Source organism: Candoia aspera, chromosome 3, assembly GCF_035149785.1.
Source record: "Candoia aspera isolate rCanAsp1 chromosome 3, rCanAsp1.hap2, whole genome shotgun sequence".
Lineage (NCBI taxonomy): Eukaryota > Metazoa > Chordata > Lepidosauria > Squamata > Boidae > Candoia > Candoia aspera.
Genome location: NC_086155.1, coordinates 4999952 through 5017440, shown reverse-complemented (window position 1 = coordinate 5017440; position 17489 = coordinate 4999952). Strand labels below are relative to the sequence as shown.

General features: G+C 44.2%; 1 protein-coding gene across 1 annotated transcript in view; it reads left to right on the top strand.

Annotated features, from left to right (window-relative positions):
• Positions 1 to 10303, top strand: part of SOX18 (SRY-box transcription factor 18) — a 229234-nt gene extending 218931 nt beyond the window's left edge. The window contains exon 3 of the transcript XR_010067518.1: positions 10282 to 10303. The gene's annotated coding sequence lies outside the window, so the exon portion shown is untranslated. The remainder of the gene's footprint in view (positions 1 to 10281) is intronic.
• Positions 10304 to 17489: the final 7186 nt, after the last annotated feature.

The following is a 17489-nucleotide window of genomic DNA, read 5'->3' as shown; positions in this document are numbered from 1 at the left end:
GGAGGGGAAGCTGTTGGGGGAAGAAAGGGGAAAGTATCTGGATTTTGTTCCTGGGATTGGGGGCTGGGGATCTTTAAAAAAAAACTGAAGCACTTTTTTTGTTCATTTGGTTGTTTTTTGTACTTGACATCAATATCAAAATTAAAAGAAACCATTCTTTAAAATGTAAAACACAATCGTTCCCTCCTGGCTGTTCTTTGAAACATTTGTGGTTGCAAGTCTTGACTACTGCAGTGGGGCCATCCCTAGCCACTGTACTGGTGTCTTTCCTGGGGGGATGACACAGCCAGAAACCATAGGATGGTTTTAGTCCAGAATACTTGGGGTGGGCCCATTGTTGCCCATTGCTGCCCTGACATCTGCCCTACACACGGGGGTTCAGTCTGGGACTGCGATGCCCCATGTACATTTTCCCACAATGCCTTCCTGAAACAACAGATTTATCCTGGACAAGAGTTCGACATAGCTTTCCCAGAGTTTGGTTGGAGATGATCAAATGAAGAAAAATGAGTATTTGTAGCTACCTTATATTGATAAGCAAACCGTTGGAGGTTGAGCTGGATGGAACATCCATTCCCTGCTTGGAAAACCAGAGCTAGCAGAACTGGGCTGCAAATATTTGGATGGTCACTAGATGGCAGCAAAGAGGCCATAGAGAGTCAGGAAGATGACCTTCATGGAGATATGCAGGAACCGTTACTAGGTAAAAGGGGCTGAAACATCTTTTTAAGTCCAGAGCAACAAGATAATACCCAGAAGAGATTTGGGGAGACACCTCCCTGATTCACTGGAGTATAAGAAGGGGGAAGAAGGACAACACACTCAAACTTGCAAGATTGATGTCAGCCCCACGAGGTAGACCAGACCAGGAAATCAGCTCCGTAGGAAGGCTAAAACTACTTTTATTGAGATGGGCTATAATAACAGAATTTTGCAAGACTGACATCAGCCCTTCAAGATAGCTAGGAATCCAGTGCCACGGTGGTCAGTACTACAGGTAGTCCTCGCTTAGCGACCACAGTTGGGATCGGCAGCTCCATCACTGAGTGATGCATTCATTAAGCAAAACATCACGTGACCATGACAGACTTACCAACTCACTTCCGCTTCTGTCGTTACGTGAATTGCTGCAGGTCATCAAGAGATCACATGGCCACAACTTGCGATTTTACTGCTGGTATCTCCACTGACCCTGCTTGTTGGAAGCCGGCTGTAAAGCACACAAATGGCGATCATGGACCGCAGGACACTCTGACGGTCGTGAACTCCCATCGGTTGCAAAGTGCCTGAATGATGATTATGCGATTGCAGGGATGCTGCAATGGTCATAACTGCAAGGATCGGTCATACAGTTACTTTTTCAGTGCCATCATAACTTCAAATGGTCGCTAAACAGGGCAGTCACTAAGCGACATCTGCCTGTACTTTTATTGTAAAGCTATAGTAACAATCTTGCAAGTCTGCATGTGTTCCCTGCCCCCCACCATCCTTTTATCTTCGTGTGAACTAGGGAGGGGCTTGTCTGAGACATTTACCCGCGTCACATTCTTGCCCTGGGCTCAGGCCCCTCTTATCTGACCACTGCCTTGTTACAGCATTTCCTCCTGTCCTTCAAGGCCATTCCCTCTGCCCTCTACAGTCTGACCGTGCTGTATCTCCTGCCCCTTCTTATACTCCAGTGAGGGGGACATCTGCCTGAGCTGCCTCCAGATGTTATCTTGACGTTTGTATGATGCCCAAGTTACCTAGTTCTTGATGGGAATGGAGTAGGACTATTTTACCTGCCCCATTCTACTTTTGGCAGAACTGGCTGGGGAATTCTGGGTGTTGAAGTCCACCCATCTTAAAGTTGCCAAGGTTGAAAAGCCCTGGTATATACTGTATATACTTCCCTTAAGTACAGATGTTACATTATGCCATGCCTCCTCTCTTGTAAGGAGAGAATTTAATTTTTACTTAATACTATTTAATATTATTAAATGATTAACATTTAATATGTATATTATATTAAACAGAGAAGTTATTTATATTATAGAGGAGTTCCCTGCACCCAAAAGGGGAGTGAAATTAATATTAATATTGGATGTTAAATATTTAATACATGCAAACGGTCATAGAAACTTCAACTGCCTGATGTTGGTCCCAGCGATAGTGTTGATTGGTTGGGACAACAGTTGTAGGATTGTGATGTCCTCAGAAATCAAGAGTTGTGAAAGTAGTAGAAGCCTAAGGCCATGCAGACCCTGTTGCAGCAGAAGCATTCGAAAACCTATGATGCACACCCAGTTGTGATAGAACTAGCAAGGCACACAGAGGGAAAGCCCATTCTCTTTTCCAGTTAAAGTGCAGCACAGGACCAGCCTTCATTCAAAGCAGCACCCAATCCATGTTTAAAAACAGTCTAGGGCTCTTTAGAAGTGCACTAAACCCACGTTTCGAAATACTGTATATAAGACCGGGCAAACGCTTTTGTGCTAGACGGGCATTAGGTGGGCAGGTGCCCCTGCAGAAGCCAGATGCCCAGTCTCTCCTGAATGCAAAGCCAAAACGGCTATGGAGGACTTTGACAGTGGCCAGAAGAGAGGGGCATGTCTACATCAGCCTAAAACGGCCAATAACAAGTGGGCAAATTCCAACCTCTGATCATGCCAGCAACCACTTCTAGACCATGTCCACTGCCAAAATTGCACCGGGAGAAATCACTACTTTAAAATGACTTTAAGCTGCTCAGCTGTTGGCTGGGGATAAGCCAAAGGCAGTGCCATGAGGACACGGCAGAAGAAAGCTGTTACCAGCACACTGTCAAGCCAAGGTTAGGAGCTAGTGAGGAGGAGCCCGGTATACTGAGAACTGAGGTTGCACATTCTTTACCTGCAACTTTTACGTTGCTTTTGCATTGCCCATCTCCATGTTCTAGGTCTGTACAATGCCTCAAATTCAGTTCCAAAACTGGAGCACCCTGAAGCATAGTACCTGTGGGTGGTTCATTAAAGCAGCTGTGTCTCTTTCCAGGATCACGTGGTTTCCAGATCAGGCCTGGAATCCGACACAGCTAATTTAATGAGTTGCCAGCTGGTCTGGACTCGCACTCCTGCCTATCCAAACGAACTTTTCACCATCATTGCACAACCCTATTTTAGGAGTATTTTTCCTTAAATTTGGGGAATCGTTATTTGATGAGATTGAAAGGAAACCTCTTAATCCCATTTGTCAACAACGGTTCCAGCTTCATTGGAAAGAGGAAATAAGATGAGAAGGCTGCTGAAATAGCCCGCCAAGGATTGTGAAGTATGACATTCATTCTTTGTTCCCTTTTGACCTTTTTTTCCAGAAACAGCACTTGGCAGCTGTCTTCAGGAGTCCCTCAACAGCAGTGACATAGCTGGGCAATGTTTGATCTGGTTGGCAATGTAAAACTTTTCTTTTATTTGGTTTTATGCTGAAAAGCAGCAAAACATCTCATCAGGAGCCCTTTTTTTTTTAAAGAGAACAAAGATGGCTGTGTGTTTACTAGCTGTCTATTGTGCAGAAACTCCCTCCGGGAAGGAACTGCATTTCTTCCGCACTGCCAGTATCATGCTCATCCTTGGCTTGGCTCTACAACCACTAACAATGGGGGTACAAATTGCAGAGACACAGTGCACAATACAAAACTGCAACCCAAGTAGGTATGAGAACCCCCCCCCCAGCCTAAGTTTTCCAGGAAGAGAAAGAAATTGCCCAATTCATATTTGGTCATCACCTAGAGGCCGTCTGGATTGGGCAACGTGGGATAATCATAAATACATAAATACAAAACGTGTGAGAAGGACAGCTCTCATTTTAATTTTGTTTTAATATCCAGCTTAGCCTTAGTTAGTTAGGCGCCACTGAGTTGGGTCTAGCCCCTGGAGGCAGTATGGACAGCTACTGTCTAATCTCAGCCTCTCCTTGCCGATAATCCACACAATGTAAGGACATTCCAGCAATTTCCTTTCTGTCTGTTGCCCCCTCCTCGTTTATACGTCTCTTGACTTTGCCCAGCAGTCCTTTTTTTCTAGTCCAACATCCATTCCCATCAGCCAGGCATCTGTTCTGATGTTTATCATGGTCTCAAGGGACCAGCTTGTCTTATATCCTACAGCAGTGTTTCTCAACCCTGGCAACTTTAAGATGTATGGACTTCAGCTCCCAGAATTCCCCCACCAGCATGGGTGGGCAGGGGAATTCTGGGAGTTGAAACCCACACAACTTGAAGCACCAACTGATCAGTTCTTCTTGCTTCTCATAGGAACTGCTTCAGATGCATAATTCAAAGAGAACCTTTCTCTTGCTTTTTCCACCTTTTCCAGCCCTCTATTACCACTTCCTTTAATTATCCCAAATATTGTTTCCCTCAAAATATCCTTCATCTCTGTCATTGTTTTCCTCCCTAGCCGCATTCTCCAGCAAATTGACCATCTCCATCTGTTCCTGGGCCCATTAAAAGTAAATTACCTGCCACCCTCACTCCTTTGTGATCGGCTGTCAGTCCAGCGAGCCTGCTGCTTAACATTATCTTTGCCCTCTTAATATTTCACATTAACCCAGATTTCACACTTACCATTTTTTCCTTTGTAATGAGCTCTTTGAAGTTGCTTCTCTTTCTCTTTTCCAAGGGTGTCCTCTGCATACCTTAAATGATTAGTGTTTTTATTCCAGCTCTCTTCTTTTCCAGTTCTGCCCTTCTTACATTATATTTGTAGTATAACTTAAACAGGCAGAGTCTACATCAGGGTTTTTTAAACTCTGTTCCCCGGAACCTGGGGTTTGCCTAAGAACTTGATGGGGCTCTGTAGGAAACTAAAGCTGAAAAAGAAAACTTGAATTTTCTATCACTAAAACTGCCTCCTGGGATTTTTTTTTATTTTAACTGGTTCCGCAGCCTGAAAACATTTGAAAACCACATCCTAGTCATCAATAAAGCAAAGCAAATAAAGTCAATAAAACACTAAACCAAAAGGAAGCTGCCACTTCCTTCCTTCATTCATTTATAGCATTTATATGGCCACCCAACTCAACGAAGCGACTCTGGGCAGTGTGCAAAAGTCAACTATAAATACAGATTTTTTAAAAAAATGAAAGCAACACAATACAGACAGTCCTCAACTTACAACCACAATTGGGACCACAACTTCAGTCACTAAATGATGTGGTTGTTAAGTGAGGCATCACATGATCATGCTCAATTTTACAACCGTTTTTGCTGCGGTCATTAAGCAAATCACGTGGTCATTAGGTGAATCTGGCTTCCACATTGACTTTGCTTGTCAGAAGCTGGTTGGGAAGGTCACAGATGGTGATCACATGACCCCAGATGCTGCGAATGTCGTAAATACATGCCAGTTGTCAAGTGTCTGAATTTTGATCAGGTGGCTGCCGAACTTTGTCTAGCAAATTTAAGACCTATGTGAGTTTAGTTATGTCCAAAGGCTCTGGGTGGCTATCAATCAAAACGATCACCTAACAGAAGCCAAGAAACCCGAGTCAATCATAAATCAATGCTCCCATAAAAGAATCCAAATACAGTATCAGAACTGTACAAAAAGCAAGAAAGAAAAAAGAAAATGTACAGTACACACACGTGAAATCTTCAAGCCAGGTTTAGGGTGAATCACCATTAACTCATCCAATAAATGCTCCGGAAATGATACATTCAGACTATTAATACCTCAGAAACATCTTCACGTGGCTGCTGAACTTCCTAAACCAATCCATGTCTACTATCCTTTTATTATTCATTGCCTATATTTAATCACTGCTTGGCTGTATTCAACACCCCTGATCAAGTCAGTTAAAGGTTTAACAGCTGCATTGGCAGAACACAGTACACAGCTTGCTGGGTGAATGCATGAATGAATGAACGAAAGAAATTTTACAGTGCTTCAATCCAACTGGATTCCAAGTCATTTAACAGGTTGTCCCAATTTAGCTGTTTGCTGAATTAACCCTTCTTTGGGGTTCACAGAATCCATTAAAGCTTACCCCAACCTAGTGTTTCCCAACCTCGACAACTTTAAAATGTGTGGACTTCAACTCCCAGAATTCCCTAGTCAGCATGGCTGGCTGGGGAATTCTGGGAGCTGAGGTCCACATATTTCAAAGTTGCTGAGGTTGAGAAACACTGGGTTGGGGTAAGCTTTAATGGATTCTGTGAACCCCAAAGAAGGGTTAATTCAGCATCCCACTTAAGGATGTTGTTCTGAATGCACCTGCTGATACAAATGGTTTAGGAAGCTGCTTCAAGTGCCTCGCTTCCTCTGCTTTTCTGTTGAAAAATGCATTGTTCCCAATAAAACTACTGAAACCATGCTGATAGCTATGGCGTGCTCTGAAAGCTTAATTGCTTGCAAAGATACAGTTGCTCGATCACGCTAACAACACTGGCACGCTCTTTACGTTTTTGTTGCTCGTTAATTTTTCATGGCAAATCAGTTCAGAGAAATTCAGTAGCTCTTTCGCCTTGGTTGGCTTTTCGAGGGCCTACGAAGTTCAGCCAAGCGCTCGATCATTGGGTTAAAACACAGCTGCCTGTGTGGTAAAGGACATCTGCACAGTAGGCGTCAAATAAATCAAGACGACAGCGACAATGCGTGTAAAAAAGGAGCAGGGCTTTGACTGCGTGGTTGTGCATGCCATCTTGACTTTTCTGACCTACTGCCTCCATAGATTCCCTTACCCTCTTGCCTGCCCTGATGGGGCTTTATGACAACTGGCGTAGGAAGTCCGAGGCTGCCAGTCAGAAGCCAGCAATCCTTGAATAACAAACAATTTATCATTTATAGTTGCTGAATTTTGTATTGCTGCAGTGAAAGTGAAGCAACAGCTAATGCATATCTGAATACTTATTTTTTTTCCTTTTTAATGATTTTTTAATGTAACTTACTAAGGGTTCATCCAAACTGATAGAAGCAGGGACTTCCATGGGGATGAGAGTGTTTGAACATCCCTGGATTGAAACTGGCAACCTTTTCAGGTGGTGAACATCATACCACAATTTTGCAACAGACTTCTAAAGTTTCCTGACTGGACAACTGCAAAGCGCTGCTGTATGGAGCTGCCCTTGGAGAGCATCTGGAAGCTTCGGCTGGCCCAGAATTGGGTGCACCATGGTACACCCACGTACAAGTAGTCCTCGACTTACGACCACAATGGGACTGGAATTTCCATCGTAAGTTGTTGTGGTCCTAAGTCAAGTCACCACATGACCGGACCCAATATTATGACCATTTTTATGGTGGTCGTTAAGTGAATCCAGCTTCCCCAATTGGCGTTTTTTGCCAGAAAACAGTAAAAAATGTCACAAAACATGATCCCATGATTGTGGGATGCTGCAACCAGTCGTAAATGCGAGCCAATTGCCAAGTGCCCAGAATGCGACCATGTGACTGGGGTGTGTGTGACATTTTGCGAAGCTCGGAAGTGCTTTACAGGCCCCAGTAAAGCACTCATTCCGAGGCCATTGTAACTTTGGACTGTCATTAAACCATTGGCCGTAAGTCAAGGATTACCTGTATCACCGTTGCTGCGTGAGATGCACTGGTTCCCAGTGCAGCACAATTCAAGGTACAGACTGTCATCTTTAAAGACCTCCATGGTCTAGTCACTTTCTGGAGCTCTGGCATGGATGTATCTCATGGATGTTTTTTGAGAGTTTTGGGGTCCCTGACTTGGTTTTTTTCTGTTCTATGACTGAGACAGTCAGAAAATTTTCTTTGCTGCCCCTGGTGGCTGCCTGGAGCTTTGCAGTACAATATGGTAGTGCAACATTAAACTTAAATATTTGGACACGTAAGATGAAGGCTAGAGTCACTGGAGAAGAAGCTGATCCTTGGAAAAATCAAAGGCAATCAAAACCAAGCTGAGAGAAGAAAAGATGCCCAGATGCTATCACTCTTGACACCAGCAGGAGCCTACAAGGCAGTGTTTCTCAACCTCTGCAACTTTAAGATGTATGGACTTCAACTCCCAGAATTCCCCAGCCAGCCGTTTGGTCTAGTGGTTAAGGTGCTGGGCTAGAAACCAGGAGATGGAGAGTTCTAGTCCCACTTCAGGCCTGCAAACCGGCTGGGTGACCTTCGGCCAGTCCCTCTCTCTCAGCCCAACCCACCTCACAAGGTGGTTGTCATGGGGAAGATAGGAGGAGGAAGGAGCATTAGGTATGTTTGCCAGCTGAGTTATTTATAAAAATAATAAAGGCGGGATAAATAAAAATAAATAAATAAAATAAATTCTGGGAGTTGAAGTCCACACATCTCAAAGTCGCCAAGGTTGAGAAGCACTGCTACATGGCCTCAGTTACCAACAAACAGTCCTGGAAAAAAGAAATCCATCAGGTTAGGAAGGATCAGAAACAACCAAACAGGTTCCCATGTCCAGTGAAATCCGGGAAAGATTAACCACTGAATTTGTCCAAGATGCTAAGCGTGGGCTTAAGGTTGGGTTGGTGTTTTCGCAGTTGGTCATGCAAATTCAGCCTATTTGGGCCAGTCTAGGCCTTTATGTCTCGACACCCTCCTCCAAATGGTCAGGTTAAGAGTGTGGTGCATCTTCTTCCTATTTCCCTCCAGGTTCCAGGATGTGGATTTGAAAGAAATGACTCGGTCGCCATCTAGAGGGCTTTTATGTCCCTGAATCCAAACTGTTTTCCGTCTTGCAGATCCTTGCAGAGGGACAGATGTATTGCAACTTGACAGGAAATAGTGTAGAAATCATGCCAGTCACAAAAAGTAGGGAGGACGGTATCTTCTTCAAAGGCTCAAGTTCCCAAAAACCTACAGTCCCAAAAAGAATTCAAGAATTGCCTTCTGCACAGGGGGTATCTGTTCCTTTCTAGACTTTCTAAGCAAAGAAAAGTAACTTTGCTATTCCAGTCCTGGAATGTCCCAGTATTCCTCAGAACATCCTGTTGCTGTTTTTTTCCCCAACTCCACCAATGATTTTAGAAGCAATGCTTCAGGAACAGGAAGCAGTTCCTTGTTTTGTAAACTTTCACGTTCCAGGCCCAGACTGTTTGCCCACAATTATTCCAAAGCAATCTGCTGGAAGCAGCTTCAAAGTCAGAAATAACTTTAAAAAGGGAAATCTGGAACCGCCCAGAGTCGTTTGTCGAGATGGGCAGTGAAGAAATGTGATGATAGACAGATAGATAGACAGATAGATAGATAGATAGATAGATAGGAAATCAACAAAATAAAAATGATAATAGAAAATCATCTTTGCTGTAGGGGTTTTTGTTTCTAGGTTTTGCATGGAGTGGAGCTGAAATCCTTCGGCAGGCAGCTCTTTTGCTCCATCCACTTAACGACCTGGGAGATCACTTAATGACTGCAACCAGGAGTGCTGGGATTGTGGCCATTGAGTGAAGTAGTCAGGTGGGCGTCTCACTTAATGACCAATTCGCTCAACAACCAAGATTCCAGTCCCAATTGTGGTCGTTAATGAAGGACTACCTGTATTTTTTAAAAATATAAAACATCAAGTATAACAGGGAGACTGGCGAGGACTAAGGAGATTGTTGGCACGCGTATTGCCATTCCAAGACTTTGTGCTGGGAATCCCTGTTCTAATTGGTCAGAAAGAAAACCAGAAATACTGTTTCATTTTCCATCTGGGTTGTACAATCCTCAAAGCAACACAACACACAGAACAAGAAAACTCCTAAAGGAAATGAACCAGAAGGCTATGTCACATTTCCAAATAAACCAAAATACGCCAAAATGCAGAAGTATGCCAGGTTAGTGGGAAATATCTTTGATATATATTGTGTACACCAGTGTTTCTCAGCCTCGGCTATTTTAGGATGTGTGGACTTTAACTCCCAGAATTCTCCAGCCAGCATGGGGAATTCTGGGAATTGAGGTCCACACATCTTAAAGTCGCTGAGGTTGAGAAACACTGGTGTACACTATTATTTCTCACCAAATTCTGGATCTGTGACTGGATATTACAAACAAAACCACTTTGTGTGGGCTTTTTTTTTCTGAATAGCCCATGCTAACCAAATGTGGCATATTAAAGGCAAACCTGGGATAGACAGCCATAAAAAAGAGATGGATGGATGGACGGGCGGACAGATAGGGACTCCAGAAATTACCCAGTCCAACCCTCTGCTCAGTCCTATAAAACGAGTTTCCATTTATGCCTAGATAGAATCACAGCATTCGAGGGAACCTCAGAGGTCAACCAATCCAACCCTCCACATGATCCTCGATAGAGACAGCTATCATAGCCGGAATCCCAGAGCTGGAAGGCACCCCAGAGGTCATCTAGTCCAACCCTCTGCCTGGCGCTATCGGTATAAACAGATGGAAGAGTCTCCTTTGTAGATCAGGCAGGCAGAAAAGCGATGCTGAGCAGCTGGGAAGAACGAGCGACCGCCCAGCCGCCTTGGATCGGCCGGCGACAGGAGGAGGGCGCGAGAGAGACGGGAGAACGCGCGCCAACTCCGAGCGGCGCCGCCGAAGAAAGCAGAGCGCGGGGAAAGAACGGAAGGAGAGGCTAGAGCGGCCGGAAGAGCAGCGGGACGGAGCAGATGAGACGAAGGGGGAGAGGCCGGAAGGGGAGGGGGCGGGGCGAGTAGAACTTTGACGCCCTGGCGTTGCCCCGGAGAAAGGCTCTCGCCCCGGGAGCGCGTGGCTGGCGGGCGGGCGGGCGGGCGGGCGGGCGTCGGTTTTTGCAGGGAAGAGACAGGCTCGCTGCGGGGATTTGGATTTTTTTTTTCTCCTGGATTTGTGCACCTAGGGATTTTTATTTTTTAAGACTTAATGCACGGGTCTAACCCTGAACGTGGATGCGGAGCAAAATGCGCTGAGGTCAAGGCTGCGTTTGTGATCGTTTCCCCCCATCCCGCCAGCGGTGCGGAAAGGGGGCGCTGCAGGTCGGAGGGAGGGTGCGGGGGGGACAGGAGGAGGAGGAGGAGGAGGAAGTCCATCCCTGCTGCACCACCAGCCCAGGAGGGGGAGGCTGATGCGGGTCTGACAGTCGTGAAAATGACTCATCCTGAGTTTCCCAAGCTGGGAGGGAAGGGTGAGAGGCAGGAGGAGGAAAACAAAGGAATAAGTAATCCATTTATTTCCTCTGCCTTTTTTGGCCTTCACTTATCTAATTAAACCCAGCGAAGGGGAAAAAAATAAGGTGGAAAAGAAAAAGAAGGGGTCCAAATCACAATAAAATACAAAGGATTCTCGCACAGGTATCCAGGTGTGGTATAGATCAGTGTTGCTCAACCTCAGGAACTTTCAGGGCTGTGGACTTCAACTCCCAGAATTCCCCCAGCCAGCATGGAAGCCAATCTGGGATTTAGAGGCTGCCTGACCCAGATGACTCTGGGCAGCTTCCATCCCACCCACCCCAAAAAACTGAAATCATGAAACAAAGACAGGAATGTGGGGGGGGGGATACTTCAACCCAACACATGCAGAAAAGCTCAGAGGCTTGACAACCACCCTGACTCCAGGCCTGGGAGCAAAGGCAGGTTTTCAAAAACTTGTGGAACTTCTTCAAGGGGGAAGCTGTACGGATCTCTGGTGAGAGGCTGCTCCAGAGGGCAGGCATCATGGTAGACATACAGGTAGTCCTCAGCTTATGACCACAATTGGGACTGGAACTTCTGTCGCTAAGCGAGGTGGTCATTAAGTGAGTCACGCCCAATTTTACGATCTTTTTTGCCACAGTTGTTCAGCAAATCATCTCTGTTGTTAAGCAAATCTGGCTTCCCTCATTGACTTTCCATGTTGGAAGCTGGCTGGGAAGGTCGCAAATGGCGATCATGTGACCCCGGGACACTGCAACCGTTGTGAGAGCCAGATGCCAAGTGCCTGAATTTTGATCATGTGACTGCAGGGACACTACAACCATTTTAAGGGCGAGGACCAGTTGTAAGTCACTTTTTCAACGCCATCATAACTTTGAACAGTTGCTAAAAAAATGGTCGTAAGTCAAGGACTACCTGCACTTATTCTTACGCTGCAAATAACATCAGGGTGCTGTCAATTCAGAAGTTTGATTTGCAGCCCTCCCAAGGGATTGAGATTACAAACCCCATGGTTCCCATCTATTGCCGTGCCTAAGATTGGACTGGAACTCACAGTCTCCTGGTTTCTACCTGGTGCCTTAACCACTATACCAAATTGGTTCTGTACAAATCCTATAGAGCAGTGTTTCTCAACCTTGGCAACTTGAAGCAGTGTGGACTTCAACTCCCAGAATTCCCCAGCCAGCAAGGAATTCTGGGAGTTGAAGTCCACACAGCTTCAAGTTGCCAAGGTTGAGAAACACTGCTATAGAGGCACCATGAGGCACATCAGCCAATCGTTATTCCCTTTCCAGCTTTATTAGTGTCTTCCAGGTGGCACTGGTGCCTGAAAACCAAATGTGGGGTTCAGGTTGGGATTTTTGTCTCCATGTTTATATTGTTTCTTTTTAACCTCAGAGCTCCCTCCAGGAAGCTATAATATCCGTTATTCTCCCAAGGCCCCCTTTCCACAAAACCTCTATAAACGCTAGCTGTTTGCATGCAGGATGAGAAGAGGCCCTCAGGAAGGCCACTCGCCTCTGTTCTTCCAGAATTAATGGTTTGGGACAGATCAGTTTACAGCCTGTTGATTTTTAATATGCATTTGAGAATTTTTCACCATCCAATTACCAGATAGGGAGGTTGAGTAGACCCCTTGTGCTTTCAAGGAAACACAGGCACTGAAATCTGGTTTCACTTTCCGTACCTAATCGAAGTTTGACCCAATTTCAGCAAGAATGGCTCCTGTATATATTACATATTATGCAGCAAGGCAACTTCAAGCATTCAGAGTCTGGTTTTTAAGGGGAAAAAGGATTGACAAAAGAACTGAAATCAGAAATACATGAACATTTTAAATGTTTATAAATACTGTGTATCCACTGGAGTGCAACAGAAGGGAAGTTAGAAACTAAATGTTTGTCTATAATGTTTTTTGCAGTTCTTGTATTCTATTTTTGTAATAGCATCTTCCAATAAAATAGTGGAGACTTTGGCATTCAGCTCAGAGGTTCAGAAAGATCTTTAAAATCCTTTCCTTATCGTTAACAATGATTTTATGTATTTTGGGTTTTTATGGTTAATTTTTCATCAGTGATATAGTGAGCACTCACTGTACAACTTTTACAGCTTCAGCAGTTCACTCACTGATATCATACCTTTGCAGCATTTTTTTTTCTTTCTTCCTTTTTTGTGTTTGTTCGTTTTCTCTTTTTCAAGAAATGATTAATTAAAAAAAAAAAAATCTGATCTCACTTTCTTGTTCCTAAGCAGAGCTCGCATCCCAAAGAATCCTTCTATTAAACCAGGGATCCTCAACCTTGGCAACTCTAAGCTGTGCGGACTTCAACTCCCAGAATTCCCCAGCCAGCTTTGCAAACCTGGCTGGGGAATTCTGGGAGTTGAAGTCCGCACAGCTTAGAGTTGCCAAGGTTGAGGAACCCTGTATTAAACCATTCTTTTTGGAACGGAGAGAGAAAAGAGACTCTGTATCAGGGATTTTCAAACTTTTTCAGGCCCAGAAGCTATTAGTTTTTTTAAAAAAAAACCTCGAAATCCCCTGATCCAGAGGTAAAGCTCTACTGATTGAGAACTGGCTGCATTTGAGTGAAGGGGTTTAGGATTAAGGTTCCATAGGACACAGTTTGAAAACCCCTGCAGTACTCAATTCCTCATTTCTTTCTTGACAGCAAGGCATGCTGGGAACAGTAATTTGATATAATTCACAGCTTTCCACACAGTGTTTCCCAACCTTCTTAACTTCCAGGTGGGTGGACTTCAACTCCCAGAATTCTCATCAATGACCATGGAATTCTGGGAGTTAAAGTCCACACATCTGGCAGTTAACAAGGTTGGAAACAGTGCACCACAGGTTCCCATGGGTGGCTACTCTTTTTTTAGTTGAAGCTACAGAGAGTTTAAGTCTTATAGGTGTGTGATTGAAATACAGGTAAACCTCGTTTAGCAACCGTTCGCAATTATGATGGTAATGAAAAAGTAACTTTGAGACCAATCCTTGCATTGATGACCTTCGGAGCAAAGGAAAATTGAAATCAGATCATAAGCACAGTCGCAGTTTCACATAGCAACTGCTTCACTTAATGACCGAGTGGCTGGTCCCAATTGTGATCGCTAAATGAAGACTAGCTATATTTTTTTTTCTTTCAATTTTAGGATTTTAAACAACTGCTGTGAACTGTCTTCAGCGGCCTGATAGCCAAAGGTGGAATAGAAATAAATTAAATACAGTAATAAATCTGGCTTTCCCTACCAGGCGCATTTCAAGTGTGCTGGACTTCAGTTCCTAGAATTCCTAACCAACCCGGTCCGAGGTTGGAGAAAGCCATAATGCATAATAAGGGACAGGCAACAGCAACAGGTTTTGACAGTTCTACCACAAAGTCTCTCATTTCGAGCGAGGTGGCTGCAGACATTTTTCTCCCCAAAGCATTTAGTCAGTCATACTTGGCATCATTTGCACAATGATGTCTTGGCATGTGATATCACTTGCCCCCCCAACTGAGGATGCCCAAAGATGACACACTGGGACAGTTTCTCTACTGGGGCTTGGGGGCATATGTATGGGGTCAAAAAAGCCAACAGCTGAAATCCTGGCCCATTAAAAAAGGACAAGGCTTCATTCAATGGTGTAGTTGCGGTTGCTATCTTTAATTTTTTGACCCAACTTCTGGGCAGCCCTGTTTTTAACTGTCTCTTTCTGCTGCTTACTATTTAGAAATCATTATGGTTTACATACTATTTATAGCTCACATTTTTATTGTGTCTCTCTGAAAAGATTAGCCTTTTCTTTGTTCTAAAAGAGCTTATTTTATCTGCTTGTTTATAATGTCAGTTTCTACAGGTGCTCTTCCTACAAGACTCTGGGCAGCTTACAAGGATTAAAACCGGCCATCTATATAATTTAAAACAAAAATAGAGGCATCCGTTAACAACAGTTAATGACAAAAAAACTCAAGAGTCAGAACTTTACTTTTCATGATGAAGTCCTGTTTCAGATTTGCTGAAAATCTGGTGATGGAGACGGAGTGATCTTTTCCATTCTAATTTTCCTTCAAAAGGGGGGAATGTCTTAAGTTCAAATTCATCTGGAATAATTCTAACAATCTAAAAGTTTTCACTTCGGATTTTTTTCTAATTTCTTTCCCAACCTTGGAATACTTTTAAGAGTGGCATATCACTTTTTAAAAATAAATGAACGAAGAAGCGAAGGAACGTGCTGGTGCGTTTCAAAAAGAGGAAGCGGCACATGCTTTTGAGTGGATTTTCCAAGTTCCTGACCCCCATTAATTCCATTTCCGCCCAGTTGTCATTCACTGACCGCCACCGGTGCCGATGTGCATGTGTGTACTGAAAGGGGAAGGATGACTTATGGAGGAGGGTGGGGAGGTTAACCTATCCTGCATGCTCCATGGATAATGGTTGGAAAATGAACAGTCTGTCTTTCTCGCGTACATGAATCAAGCCTCGGCTGTTAGGATAAATGGTGTTTGAGCCTTATGCCGCTGGGTCCCCGTTCAACAACGGCTCAGCTGTTGCAATGAATCAACCACCAACTGTTCTTAAGTGGGAGAGAAAAATGCTGTTGTCTAATTAAGATTTATGGGGCAGTAAACTTGGCCTGGAACTTGTTAAACGCACAAAGGGCTCTCTCCAGGCATGAAAAGCACTTGGCGTTTTCTCTTGGTCACTAAAGGCTCCCATAACATCTGAGTACTGCCGACACATCCAGTTCGTGTCCCCTTCGTCCCACCCACACTATCGTGGGACTTAGCCAGGTCATTGACAGTCCAAGCGCTGCGCATCTTCCCACATCATAAATGCCAAGCCGGTCTGCCTCTATCTGAGATTAAAAACTGCATGCAAAGCAGGCACTAAAAACAGCAGCTCCGTGAAACCAGTGGCGGCTTTAACCTTCTGGGCGGTTTGCTGCGGAAACATTTCTGTCTGTCAGCCAAAATGTTTGAAAGAGAGTCTCTCGAACGGGGAGTGGAAGTCACAGATTTGACCCCATTCTGGGCTCAACTAGGACTCCAGTAATTAGAGAAGGGAAATACCCTTTGGAAGGAATTTCTCTTCACTCCCCTTCTTCCTCCTTTATTCAGGAATTAGCAACCAGAGATATTCATTCTGAACGCAAGACACTGCGTGGCAGCAGCTGTGTGTGTTAAGAATTTAATTATTTTTAGGAAAGTGGAAGAATTTACCCTCTTTGCATAGCGATGCCCCCCTTATGCACCATGAGATGGGCAGAGAAATTTGGCTGATCAGGGTGAACAACTCTTAACATCTGAAGTGCAGCACAGTATTTCCAGAACAGTAGAGGGGTGAGTGTAGCTGCAGACATTTCTCATCACCCACCCAAGGTCCAAGACCTACAGGTAGTCCTCACTTAACAACCATTCGTTTAGCGATAGTTCAGACTTACAATGGTGCTGAAAAAATGACTTACGACTGGTCCTCACACTTATGATCATCGCGGTGTCCCTGCGGTCGTGTGATCACAATCTGGGCACTTGGCAACTGGTTCGCATTTATGACCATTGCAGGTCATATGATTGCCATTTTCGACCTTCCCAGCCAGCCTCTGGCAAGCAAAATCAATAGGGGCATGATTTGCTTAACCACCATGTGGTTCGCTTAATGCCCGTGGTGATTCGCCTAACGACAGCCGCAAAAAAAGGTTGTAAAATTGGGTTGGATTTGCTTAATGACTGCTTCACTTAGCAACCAGAATTCAGGTCCCAATTGTGGTCATTAAGCGAGGACTACCTTATCAGATTTTTTTTTCCATCAGATTTTTAAAATTCAGTAAGCAAGCAAGGCTGCCAAAAACCAAGAAGTAGGACAGACTGTTCTGAAGGAGGTCAGTCTATGTGGCCACTTGAGTCAATGCCGCCTTGATGGCACATAAGCAAGCAGGCAGGCAACCGGGTAAGTGGGAATTCATTGTGCATGGAAGTGAAGCATCCTCTTTATTTCTAACAATGCTGACCAATGTTTGGAAGGTTGTCCACTTGCAGAGAAATAAGGCAAAGTCTTCTTGAGCTATTCAAGAGTATCTTTAAATTCCAAATGACTTTGTTGCTTATTATCAACGGAAAACAAACAAGGCACCAAGCATTTTTCTTCTTACAGTGAAACCTCTTCTGCCCTCGTGAAGGCTGTCAGGCTCAGTCAAAAGAGAAAGCTTTCTGTGAAGCGAACTTAAAAAACAGAAAATCGGGCTGAGATGGAAGCCAGTCTTTTTAAAGAAGGAATTAGCTTTGTTTCAGTGCTTTTCAACTAAAGAATTCACCTGTATTATCTGCAAATTAAGGAGCACTCCAAATCTAATGAATAAAGGATTAGGGAACGATCAAGTAAAGATGCGACTCATTTTCCAATCTTAGCCTTGGCTTAAAGAAACCTTGGCTCTCCCTTTCTTTAAATAAAAGGA